We start from the raw sequence: 11,899 nt of genomic DNA on the forward strand, positions 1-11,899 counted from the left end.
CTGCCCTGGAGCCAAGCCTGGTGTAGGCCCCGTGGGCGAGCGCCTGGTGGCCAGGCCTTTTGCCCATGGGGCTGGGCTCAGCCCTAATAGGTTACGTGGATTTGTCCCCCTGTGGGCTCGCAACCTGCAGGAGGAACAGGAGCAATGTGGTTTGGGCAGGAGACCAAAGCCAGGGTCTTGGCAGTCTGATGCTCAAAACATGGAAGCTGGCTTTTGGGACATGGACTGTCCCTGAGAGACAGGGTGAGAAGCTCAGTCATTCAGGAGGGACTCAGAGTCTCTGAGTCGCTGCTCCTCCATGTCGAGAGGAGTCAGTTGAGGTGGTTCGGGCATCTGGGAAGGATGCCTCCTGGACGCCTCCCTCGGGAGGTTTTCCGGGTATGTCCAACAGGGAGGAGGTCTCAGGGCCAACCCAGGACACGCTGGAGGGATTATATCTCTCGGCTGGCCTGGGAGCGCCTCGGGATTTCCCCAGAAGAGCTGGTGGATGTGGCTGGGGAGAGGACAGTCTGGGCTTCCTTGCCGAGGCTGCTGCCCCCGCGATCTGGACCCCGGTCAGTGGAGGATAACGAGGACAAAACCAAATACAGAGTTAATACACAAAATGTTTCCCATTATCCCTTTACTTGTATTAATAGTTTTCATAGTAATAGCAGTTCTACTTAATATGTTAGCATACCCGCCTTTACAAAAGCAGTGTATCAAAATGGTGCTGGACATTCACGCCTAATAGATATGTCTCGCGTCCAGAGTGGTATTGACTGAAATAGTAAAGACAAGCCTGTGCAGGCTGCATCTCGAGCGCAGATCATTTGTTTCAGAGCCGTTTTTCTCCCTGACACTGGCAATTTATTCTGCCCTTGGCTCTGCCTGGCCCCGCTCCACCTTCTGTTTTTCTTTTTTTTTTCTCCTGGCTTGCATGGCTTCTCAATTTTCACAGCACAGACAACAAGTTTGGATGATCGTTTAGCTAGTTTGCATGGAATTGCTCACCTGGATGACAAGTAACATGGCTTGTCAAGTTACACAGCTAATTGGCCTTTAATGTCTTCGGTGGGATGTGAGGTATCATAATGGTCTGAGGGGGTGCAGCCCAGTCTCCCCCCCTACAGGTGAAATATTACACCCAGGACAGAGGTGTGTTTCAGAGGGCAGCTCACGACAACATCCTTCCGTCAACAGAACGTTCAGCGTGATGCTGAGGCTGCCTGGAGCTGTGTGTCAAAGAAGGACACAATGTGCTACGAGCGCATCAGACGCTAGCTAACATCCAGGAGTGACAGACTAACAAGTGATTAATATTGTAGCTGTTACTGCACAGAATATCAGACCAAAGTCTGTGAGTTTGTCAGATGACTTTGAGCTGATTCCAAACAGTTTTTCACACCCTCAGCGAAAAACTGCTCAACCTGGGAGTCCACGATTCAGAAATCAGAATAGTAAAGGTAGAGGTCGGGCTAACGCTACTGGGTAGGGGGTCACCCTGGGCGCTTCTCTGCTGTCAATACACCTTCGATACACACACACACACACGCACACACACACACATACACACACACCTCCTCTCCCTCACAGTATGCTTCCTGTCTCCTTTAATTCACTCATGTGACTCACTTTCCAAAGGCTGACTGCTGGGATCAGTTGCCATGGCAACCACTGATCATATGATGGTTACTCACCCTGTGAGCATTTTGCTTTTGTTCATCTCCACCCCCCACCACCGCCCCCACCCCCACCCCCACCCCACCATCTCCAGCACCTACAGGCATTCTGCAGCACGGCTGTGAATGGGCCACTTTAGATTAGCGCAACATCACCCTGATGCCAACATGGCGCGCTGATGCCTCCTCATATTTTATGTGTGACCTGACTTGTAAACACAGTTTATCACACCTTTGAATAATGCAACAGCAGACACAATGTCCCCTGCCTCTAGTCACAGGTACGTGTTAGTCATCTTATCATGAATTGCCACAGGTCATAATTCCTGGAGTGACGGCATGGAGCATCGCGTAGATGGAAACAGCATTTTACGGGGGGGGGGGGGGGGGATCACATTTCATAGTTGAAAAATGGCGCCGTGGGAGAAATTTGCCTCCCATCACTGCATCAACACGGCTCACCATCAGCAGAGCTGCGACCTGAAATATCTTGACCTTGAGCTTGGCTGATTTTATTTTTATTTGCGTTCAGCAGCTATGGTACTTCAGGGAGAAGCTGTGCTAAGCAGCTTTAATATTTCAACTGTGTTAGAGCACAGAATTGAGGGGCAAGGAGCCACCAGCCTGGTCTGTCATTTACTGAGTTTAAGACTCTCTCTGTAGAGGACCTGAACAGTGAGAGAGAGAGAGAGAGAGAGAGAGAGAGAGAGAGAGAGAGAGAGAGAGAGAGAGAGAGAGAGAGAAGCATCCTGTGACTGATTGGAATCCATCCTATCTGCTATAAAACAAGACTGGACTGTCTAATATTGACTTTAATGTAGATGTGAAAACCAGCACTGAAACAGGTGATGGATAAGACCCTTTCCCAACCACAATGTGGGATGCTTGAGAACAAAATCATAAAAAGGCAGGGATGTTTATATATTCGATAGTATTGTAGAGACTCTGATTCTGCATCAATGGAGCACCGGCCCTTATCTCCACCCTCAGGAGAGTCAGGTTGCCAGGTGGCAAATTAAACATGCTGACGAACACCGGCAGGCAAAACCTGATCCGAGTCTCGAGGGTGTTTGTTTGCAGCTGAGCCTCGCTGGCACTGTGGACTCTGCTTCCAGCCCCCCCCCCCCCCCCGTCTTCTATTAATGGTGTGGTCCCAACTCTGTCAATGCACTGACACCTCCCTACACCCCTCTGGGTGTGATAGTGCAGCAGTTGGAAAGAAATGGGCAAATGAGGAGGGAGAGATGTACTTTGGCCGTTCCCCCCAAACTGACTTCCTGCAGCTTTTTCGTCAGCGACAAAGAGAAATAGCAACAGCTACACAGCAGCTGTTGCTATCTAGACAAGCTGAAGCTCCAACTGTCCTCCGTGCAGAAATGCTGCCGATGCAACAGCTCCGTCCACTTGTCTATATTCTTCGTGTCATCTGGTGTTAGCATGCAGCGTCCCAGGAGTGAAGGCTCAGCTCTTCTCCTAACCCTTTGCCCAGTTAATCGCCCGACCCTGCTGCTGTGGCGGGAGGCTCATTTTGTACTCTGACAAAGGTTTCTTCCTCTTCACTTGACAAAGAAACAAACCCCAAAGTCATGACCACTAAAGGACAAGCATGAGTATTGACAGCTGTGATGAATGCGCCGTGGTAAAATCGATGCAAGAGATTTGGCTCTGAGACATCGAATAAACACGAAATGATTCATGATAGTTCAAACCGAGACATCATCAAGAGCTTCATCTGCGACGAGACAACATTTGCTCAAACACCATCTGAACGGCACAGACGTGCGTGAGAACAGGCTGGGATTAATGCGATTAATACCAAGAAGTCTGGCCTCCTCCCAGAAAAATGAATTAAAAATCTGATTTATGAAAAAAAAAAAAAAAAAACAAACAACTTCCACGATGAGGGCAAAGCTTGGAGTATTTGGAATTCAAAGGCGATGTTTTGTCTTTTAACAGCAGAAACAAAAATAGAACCTTTTTTTTTAAAAAAAAAATCATTTTATTACTCAGTATCTCAAAAGCAAGCAGAAACTGAAGGTACACTGACGAATCTTTTGTCCCTCACTTCTAATTGCTCGTGTTTGTGGCTCCAGTATGATGATGATGATGATGATGATTTCATATCGGTTGAGATATTCAAAACTATTAACCCCGTTTTGAGGGTTAATGAATTGGTTTACTGATGCAATTGGAGCATAAACGTCACTCACAACAACCTCTGGTGGGTGGGTGGGTGTGTGAGGAGCTGCTGGAAACAGATCAGACAGTTTATCATGTCAGCAGAGTTACCACATCACCAGTCACTCTGGTCTCTGGTTAAGAAGTGGCATTGTGCATCTCATCCTGAGTTATTTTTAATTGTGATACGTCGTTGGGAGCGAATCTGAACATTCATTTTTCTGGTGAGGGAAAATCAGCAACGTGCGAAATGAAACAAATGTCGCATGTGGTTTTTTTTTTGTGTTTTTTTTTTTTTTGCGTGTCTGTGTGCAGTGCTTCCACTAGCTGCTCAGACAAATGGTGAGTTGTTGTTTTTTCCCCCACAGCGCAATGACAAGTCAAGGTCACGTAGGTTCACACAGGGTTAAAATCTCATTTTGCTGGTGCCGGTCCTCCTCTCTCTTTGCCCTGCAGTTGACCAGATGGCTGCTCAGAGCCCTGCTGTTCAAGGCTGTACGGTAAAAGAAATGTGTGAGTAGCAAAGCTCCACTTCATAGATTAATGTGCACTCAAATGTGCGCGTCATCCTGTTTATGTAGAAACTCGTCAGGCCTTTTCAGCATTAATGGGAATGAGCTGGTTCTCTCTGTTAGAAACAAAAAACACTTCAGCTGTTTTTCCTTGAGCTAATAATTCATGTAAATAGTGTACACTGGTTTGAGTCATCCCTCAACACTGAGGTGACATTTACCCTTTCATGCAGACTTTAACAGCAGTTAAATATGTGCAGCGATGTGGACCACTGTGAGCAGAGAACCGTGTCCAAACAGAGTGATGCGATTCACCCAAAGCCCACAGACCCAGTCAGTGAAAGACCATCTCAGACGGTGCAAGCAACACTTCTCCGCCACCTCATGATGATGAATCTGCTGCGACCGGTGCCAGGAGGGCAGGATGGCACTTAAAGAGGCAGAACACGCACCAGCTTTTATGTAAAGACATTAAAAAAAAAAGAAAAGCTGTGGCCTTGTCAGCTGCGTTCGTGAGCACCGTCAGAATTCCATGCTGCGATATGCGTTTCTGCAGGGGCTTTTGTTCTGCTGTGTCAGGCAAACTCCCCGTCTCTACAGCTTCTATCTCCTAGTTAATCAGCCTCGACCACAGCAGATGCTGGAATCCAATTGCAAGGGAGATTTATATGGCGAAACCAGAGAGAACTTCAAATCGAAATATCAAATTTGCCTCATCCACACAGGGATCTGGCCTTGAGCAACAATATTTCAGTCTGTGTACCTAGAGACACCGCAGTTGGACTCATTATTCTTGGATGAACCTCCGATGGACCTATGCGATTTAAAGGCCACTGCTCACTCTCAGACCCCAGAGTGACTCACGTTCTGCTGCAGCTGATAGCTGAAGCTGAGCTGCAGGGAGTAAAATTCTACTATAGTTCAATATATATTTTACAAATAGCCTCAACAAGCCTTCAAACTTGTTTGGTTGTATATTTGATTGTTCCCGCAGCTCTTAACTTTGCCGCTGTACATGAAATACAGCCCCAGAAGTTGAGAGATCCCTCTGAAATGTGACTAATGGACTCTACTACGCTGCCCACACGCTGGGGATGTAATACTGTCTCTGAAACCACGGGAGACTGATGACAGTTATGATCCTGGGAGACTGTGATATTGTTGTGCCCTCTACTGGTTAGACTATAGCAGCAGCAGCACTTTGCGTAAGATTAAAATCCTCCTGTTTGTTCCTACAGAGGTGGCGTTGAGAGCTATCGACCTCCTTCGTGAAGGTCCCTTCCATTCAGTTGCAATACAGGACTTTCTTAGCCCTCAATACCCATGACCTTTTTGACCTATGGCTGAAAACAAAGGCATATCTCATTTTATCTTATCCTATCTTATTTTATCTCATGGAAGTGAATAATGAGGGCCTAGAACCTGCTATTGTTGTTCTCTTAAGCTCTAACCTGCAAATACTGAGCTGCCGCTTTCCTCTCTCTGAGCTCCTGTGGGACTCCTCGCTCCTTCTCCTCGGAGGGCTTCACTTCCATCTGGGCTGAATGCAGCTGAAGGAACCACTTATCACCAAACTAGCGTTTGTCATCAACAGGATGTCTCAAGGAACATGAACCATTAAAGTCTGCAGAGCTTCCATTTTATTGAGGGAGAGATTTTTGAGGGTGTGTAAATGTTGTCATCATATAAAAACAAATGCAAATCGTGGCTAAAAAACAGACACACTTGAAGCCAAATGAGAATGACGCGATTAATTCTTGATTCCAGGAGCCTCCATTTCTGAAGAGCTTTTTTTTTAAAGTTATGTCAATCAGAAAAAAAAGCAAGATTCTCTCAAGGTACATATGTGCACAAACACGCCACAAACGAATACTGAGGACTTGTCTCTGAGCAGTGTGCATCGGTACACCCTCCCTGACCCTTTCGGCTTGTTTCATTGCATGTCTTCATCAGTGACAAGGCCAACAGCCCTCCTGATGAATCTGCTGTTGTGCAGACACTCTCATATAGAGGCTGGCAGGCTGCCAGCTCTGTCTCGATACCGCCACGTCTCTCTCCCTCCTTCTCCTGAAGACAAACGACCTGGCCATCGCTCTGTGGCTGCCATCCGTTACAACTCCTCACTGTCTCTTTCTCTCCTCACCTTCCCCTCGCTCTCCTTAAATTCCTTGTTTTCCCCACACCTTGTTTCGTTATCAGTTACAACGTTGAGGGGAGGAGGTTTGGACGTCTCTGTTGCAGCAGCGGTAAAGAATCGCTGCAGGAGCAAAACCAAGTAAAAAGATAGGGGATTATTCCAATAACAGCGGCGTTCTTTCTTAAAAGATGATGGATCAGCAGAATATTGAGTGAAAATCAAATGCTGTGGTGATGGATGCATGGATGCTGCTAAAAGTCCCGTTAAACCATAAACAACAGAGTAGAGGGGGAAATTACTTAGTTTGACGTATAGTTCTGGGTTCTTTAATAACTGCCTCTGCTCTGAGGTCCACAGCCATTAGCGGGAATGATTATTGCCATATTTCAACCTGTAGTCGCCTACTGAAGTTTTAGGCGGGAGCAACTCCAAGGTTTCGCTCATGACAGTAGGGAAAAGAAATGATTATTGTAAGATGTTAAAGGTAACAGGCCGTAATTCACAAGGTCTAAAAAAGCGTTTCTGGCTGTAATCAAAGCTGGCCTCCACACGTCCAAGGTGCCCGTGTGACAGGCCGTTTATCTGCCTCCATAAGTTCTTATATACACAGTGTTTAATAAAATGTGCTAAGAGGGAAAAGTTATTTTAAATTGCATGATTTCAACAAAATTATTTTACCAGACACCATCTGTGAGCAGATTTTAATGAACTCCTTGTTCTACAGGATACAGAAGTGGGGTTGGACATCGGATAAAACTGAAAAGCTGTTTTCTCTGCCCACCAGTGCTTATACTGTTATGCTAGTACACTAAATTAGTTTCTACCCTCCATCACATGACCGTACGGGTACAAAATAGAGTAAAATTCATTTGATATTAACTTCAATCACCACTAGATGGTGTCATTCTTGTCATCGAGTCTCATAGTAGGACATAGGAAGCTTCCATCCACAGAATAAGGTTTAAAGAAAACAACAAAAAGATCGTTCTTACTCAGGACGGTACAGAAACACAATGACGGCTAACCTCAAGGTTCAAGATCCTCCATGGACACTGGTTTTATCACTGTATTTGAATGAAACACTGGCTGGGAGACACAATTATAGGAAGGGGAATAAAAAGAAATACAAGTAAAATGAACCTACCAAACATATAAAAGATACCGAATAAAACACAATAAAAGTATCTTAATGCATGCATCCATTGTTCGATAAAAATGGGAACAAATGGGATACTATAAGGTATCTGTGAGGTTCATCGTTGGTATCAAACTGATTCTCTGACCGCTTATGTAGAGAGAGTTTGTGTTTCAGTGCATGGACACATAAACTACACTCTGGGTGGATACTGATTTGGTATCATTGATCTACACAAAACAAACATCTGTTTCTAGCTGGGACTGGAGCTCAAACACTGGAACTCATATTACTTGTGCAAATAGGAAACGTAGTATGGCATCCCTACTTGAAAAATGTAAGGAGCAAATTGCTGTTGTAAATCTTAAATCTGTGTATGAAACAGTGTATTCACACTCACGTTCTCCGAGTGTGTGGACATACGATGACTTCAGTTTCCGACGCATAAAGGCCGCTGCTCTCTCTGGGGGTCAAAGGTAAAGTCCTGACCTGGTGAAGGCAACATGCCCTTGTTAATAAAACAACAAACAGGAGTCTTCTCTCAATAACCCTCTGAGCCAGCACCCTCACCTGCAGGGTTAGCTTTCTAAAACTCACACTTTTATCTCACTTCTCTGATATCGAATTACAACACATGTAAGTACGTGGGAGAGCGTCATTTGCTTCATCTATGCAACTAGAAGAATAAGGCCAGACGCACACTAAAACCTGTTTGTGCATGAGGACTAAAGGACGAAAGGGGAGTTTAATAAATCTTTATTTACTCTTTGCCCACCATATGTGATGATCCCGAGTGTTTGAAATCTAAGCTCAGCCACAGAGGGGGGGCCCCGTGGCTCCCAGGACACCTAATACTCTGCGTGCTCCAGGGCTGGTGAGAAGAAAAAGAACACAATTGGATTAGATATCAAAATAGGGTCCATGTTTGTTTTAATCAGTCTGGTGACACAGGGAGCTCTTGAAAGCACCGGGTAAAGACAGCCTGGAGAGAGAGATGGTCAGGGAGACAGATAGTGAAAGGAAAGGAGAAAAGGAAAGGGAGAGACAGAAGAGGGCAGCCGGGGTGATTGGTCCCCAGGCTACCGCTGCATATCGGAGGCCGAAGGCCGGAGGGGAGGCTGTTCTTTCCGGGTTCACTGTCGGGTCTTCAAATCAACAGGACTGCGATTACTTCCACTATCTAGCCTTCGACAAAACGAGCGTCGAGCAGCGCGTTCGCGTGCAACACCAACAAATTACCAGGGAAAGACTTGATGAAGAAATTGAATTAAACAAAAATTGATGGTTTAGTGTGTTGGAGTTGTCAGAATATTGCTTTGTTGGTTTTATCCTGAAATGGTTTCAAGTAAAGTTCCTGCAAAAACATTTCAAACCAGACCGGGGGGGGGGGGGGGGGTAGTGTCTTTTCCCAGCCAAACCTTTTTCTAATCTTAGGCACGCAGGACATGATTGAGAATGATAACCCCTATTATCAGCCAGAGAAAGATCTACTCGAAGTGCTAGACGATGGCTTTTTTTTTCCATTTAGGTGGCTGCAAGATTACATTCCCTCGCCAAGCCAGTGAACTGTGGCTCTTGGGGAACGTATTGCGGTCACAGCTGACTAGACTTTCCATGGCAGGGTTTAAAATCCTTACTTACTGTAGTGAATTTCAGCTGTCGAGAATGGTTTTCCTGTGTCCCAAGACAAATTCAGACTGTAGTAGGGGAAGACTTGCCTTTGTTTCCACGCACAGAAACACACAGCGTAGTATCCTCGCTGCCACATTGAAGCCCTGAATAGATTTAAAGTGATATTACAGATCAGTGTTGTAGATGTCTGGCCTTGTTACACACACAGTAAGAAGAAGAAAACACAAGAGCCCATACATCAAAATAACGAGGTAATCTTTCTGTCACAATCTCCGAGTAAAGATGAGTTACTCTCAGTCGAGAGCGTGCGTTTCTGTGTTTGTTGCGTTTGTGTGTCACGAGTGAGAACGTGAGCGCCCTCGCTCCTGGATATCCATCAAGCGTCTCCACGGTGTTTCGTAAGGGTATCCACTGGTCGGAAGTGCAAATCCAGCTGCTGCGAAGCGGCCATGAATTACATTTTCTGAACTGGTGCAGACATTCTGGAGCTTTCATTAAAACCCCGTAACTGCTGCCGACGGTTGGATCCCTCAAATTATAACAGCTAAGAATCATATTTTTTCCTCCCCCCCCCCCCCCCCGCCTGCTGCAGCACTGTGCCCCCATGTGATGCAAGAAGCTCATTTTATTTTAAACTGCAGGATTTATCTTTTTTTTAAAAAAAAAAGAGAGAGAGCAGGAACATGTTGAAAACATTACAAATCGTGCTTTTGAATGTGGAGGGGAGAAGTTGGAGTGATGTGCCTGCTGAAAGCTTTTCCAAATCACAAAGAAATCAACTGAGTATGTTCAGATTTTTGCAGCTGCTTTCTATTCCTCAATGTGCAGAGTAATTCCAAACAGTTTATTTTCTATCCAGCCACTTCAGCCCCCAAGGTCATTTACTTTTTCTCTTTTTATAAACAGGCAGAATTCTCACATGTTCTTTCTCGCTGGAGCTCCGCTCGTTCTAGCTCTACGCTGCTGTGCTCTTCCCCAGCAGGGTTGTGATTGTCTCCGGCGTTCCTTTAATTAACGGAGCTCATAACAGTCAGGGTGATGTCTTTCACTGTCTGCAGTCGAGAAAGGGATGAGTCTCACCTCTGAAACCGAACACGAGTGAGCAGGGAGCTGTGGCTGAAGAGGGGCATTATGGCTAGAATCTGGGTGGCTGCATTGGGGGTGGGGTGTGGAGGGGTGGGTCACGCTCTGTGCCCAGGCCCTCAGGGCACCAGTAGCAGGATGGGCCTGAGCATCCGTTGGGAGGATGACCCCAGCTATCCCTGTGGAGCTTGGCTTGTACAGCTGTATCTGATTGGACAGGAACAAAGAGCTGCGCTGCACCAGGGGGTTTGGCATTCACCAGATAGAAGAAGAGCTCCTCAAAGACCAGAACCACTCAGAGTTCCACTCCTGTCTTCAGATTTTGCTTATCTTCACTTGCAACTCTGCCAGTGACAGGACACATGTCTTTAGCTTTAGAAAACCTCATTTTGAAGTGCATCATCACAGCCATTAGAGTAATTATGCTGACTGACTGGGGAGTGCTCTTTTATTCCCTTGAAGAAAACACACAGTTCCTTGTGTGTTTTGAAAGAAAGAATCCATCCATTAGGGTTGGATGAGGAAAACTCCACACACAGGAGGATATTCCACACCTTTGTGAAAGGCCTCAACTTCATACTCCATCAAACTCAACATCTCTGTCACCGCTGACAGCAGCAGAGAAATCCGAGCGCTCAGATCAATTGGTTCTAATTTCGCTACTGTCATCCCTTCCCTTAGTCGAACCGGCGAAACCAAACTCAATTATTCTAAGAGCCTCCGTAAAAAAAAAAAGTGTTGTTTCTTGCGCCGACTTTCATTAGCATATATCCAGCATGAATGCAGCTGACAGGTTCCGTCGAAACACGCAGGAACGCTGGTGGGTCCGGAGGTTGATGCGCTGGAGACGGAGGACGCTGCCAAAGCCGCAGGTCCTGTCTGGAGCCTCAGGATTACTGCGTGTGTGTGTGTGTGTGTGTGTGTGTGTGTGTGTGTGTGTGTGTGCGTGTGTGTGTGTGTGTCTCTTAGTAACCAAAACCGATTTTTGAATGGATATTTGCGACGCTGAAGGATATTTAAGAAAACCACACACGAGGGTTTTTGAATTTTTTTCATTATTATTTTTAATTTTAATTTAATTTACTAACTACATTTTCCTACGTTTAACCAGCTTTCATTTTACACATTACAATTTTTCACTTGTAACAAAAAGTCTTAGTATCAAGGTTGTATGTTCTCGATTCTTGAGCCTAAAATTACTAATTTTTTAAAAAATATTTTCCTTCAGGGTCCAGGTCATTAGTGACTTCTTTATTTTATTATCTGTTTAAAAAAAAAAAAACTCTTAAAAAACTCTGCACCGAAAAAACACGTGACTTTCTCTCTCTTTTTTTTAGTCGAAAACGGTTAAAAACAAATGACTTCATTCTCAGTCACGGGGGGAAACGACCGCAATGTTAAATGATCCCCAGATTGATCCCGATCGATGCAAACGAAGAAAAGAGAGGAAAACAACAAGCGAGTCACAAATAATAGCAAATATCTGCTCTGCTTCTATGCACAATTGAACCACTTTAGATTTAAAATGTGTCTGAATTTCTATTTTATGTATATGTATTTT

The 11,899-nt window shown here is 45.4% G+C and overlaps 1 long non-coding RNA gene across 1 annotated transcript; it reads right to left on the bottom strand.

The window, feature by feature from the left end:
* Positions 1-329: 329 nt before the first annotated feature.
* On the bottom strand, positions 330-9,374 carry LOC147256538 (uncharacterized). Its single transcript, XR_015117766.1, has 4 exons — positions 9,265-9,374; positions 8,399-8,494; positions 8,024-8,112; positions 330-544 (listed from the first exon to the last, which is right to left on the bottom strand). It is a non-coding gene; the product is annotated as an uncharacterized LOC147256538 (long non-coding RNA).
* Between the last annotated feature and the right edge of the window lie 2,525 nt (positions 9,375-11,899).

The sequence above is a fragment of the Aulostomus chinensis genome, chromosome 9 (genome assembly GCF_037954235.1).
Source record: "Aulostomus chinensis isolate RoL2024-O1b breed Wild chromosome 9, RoL_Achi_v1.0, whole genome shotgun sequence".
Taxonomy (NCBI): domain Eukaryota; kingdom Metazoa; phylum Chordata; class Actinopteri; order Syngnathiformes; family Aulostomidae; genus Aulostomus; species Aulostomus chinensis.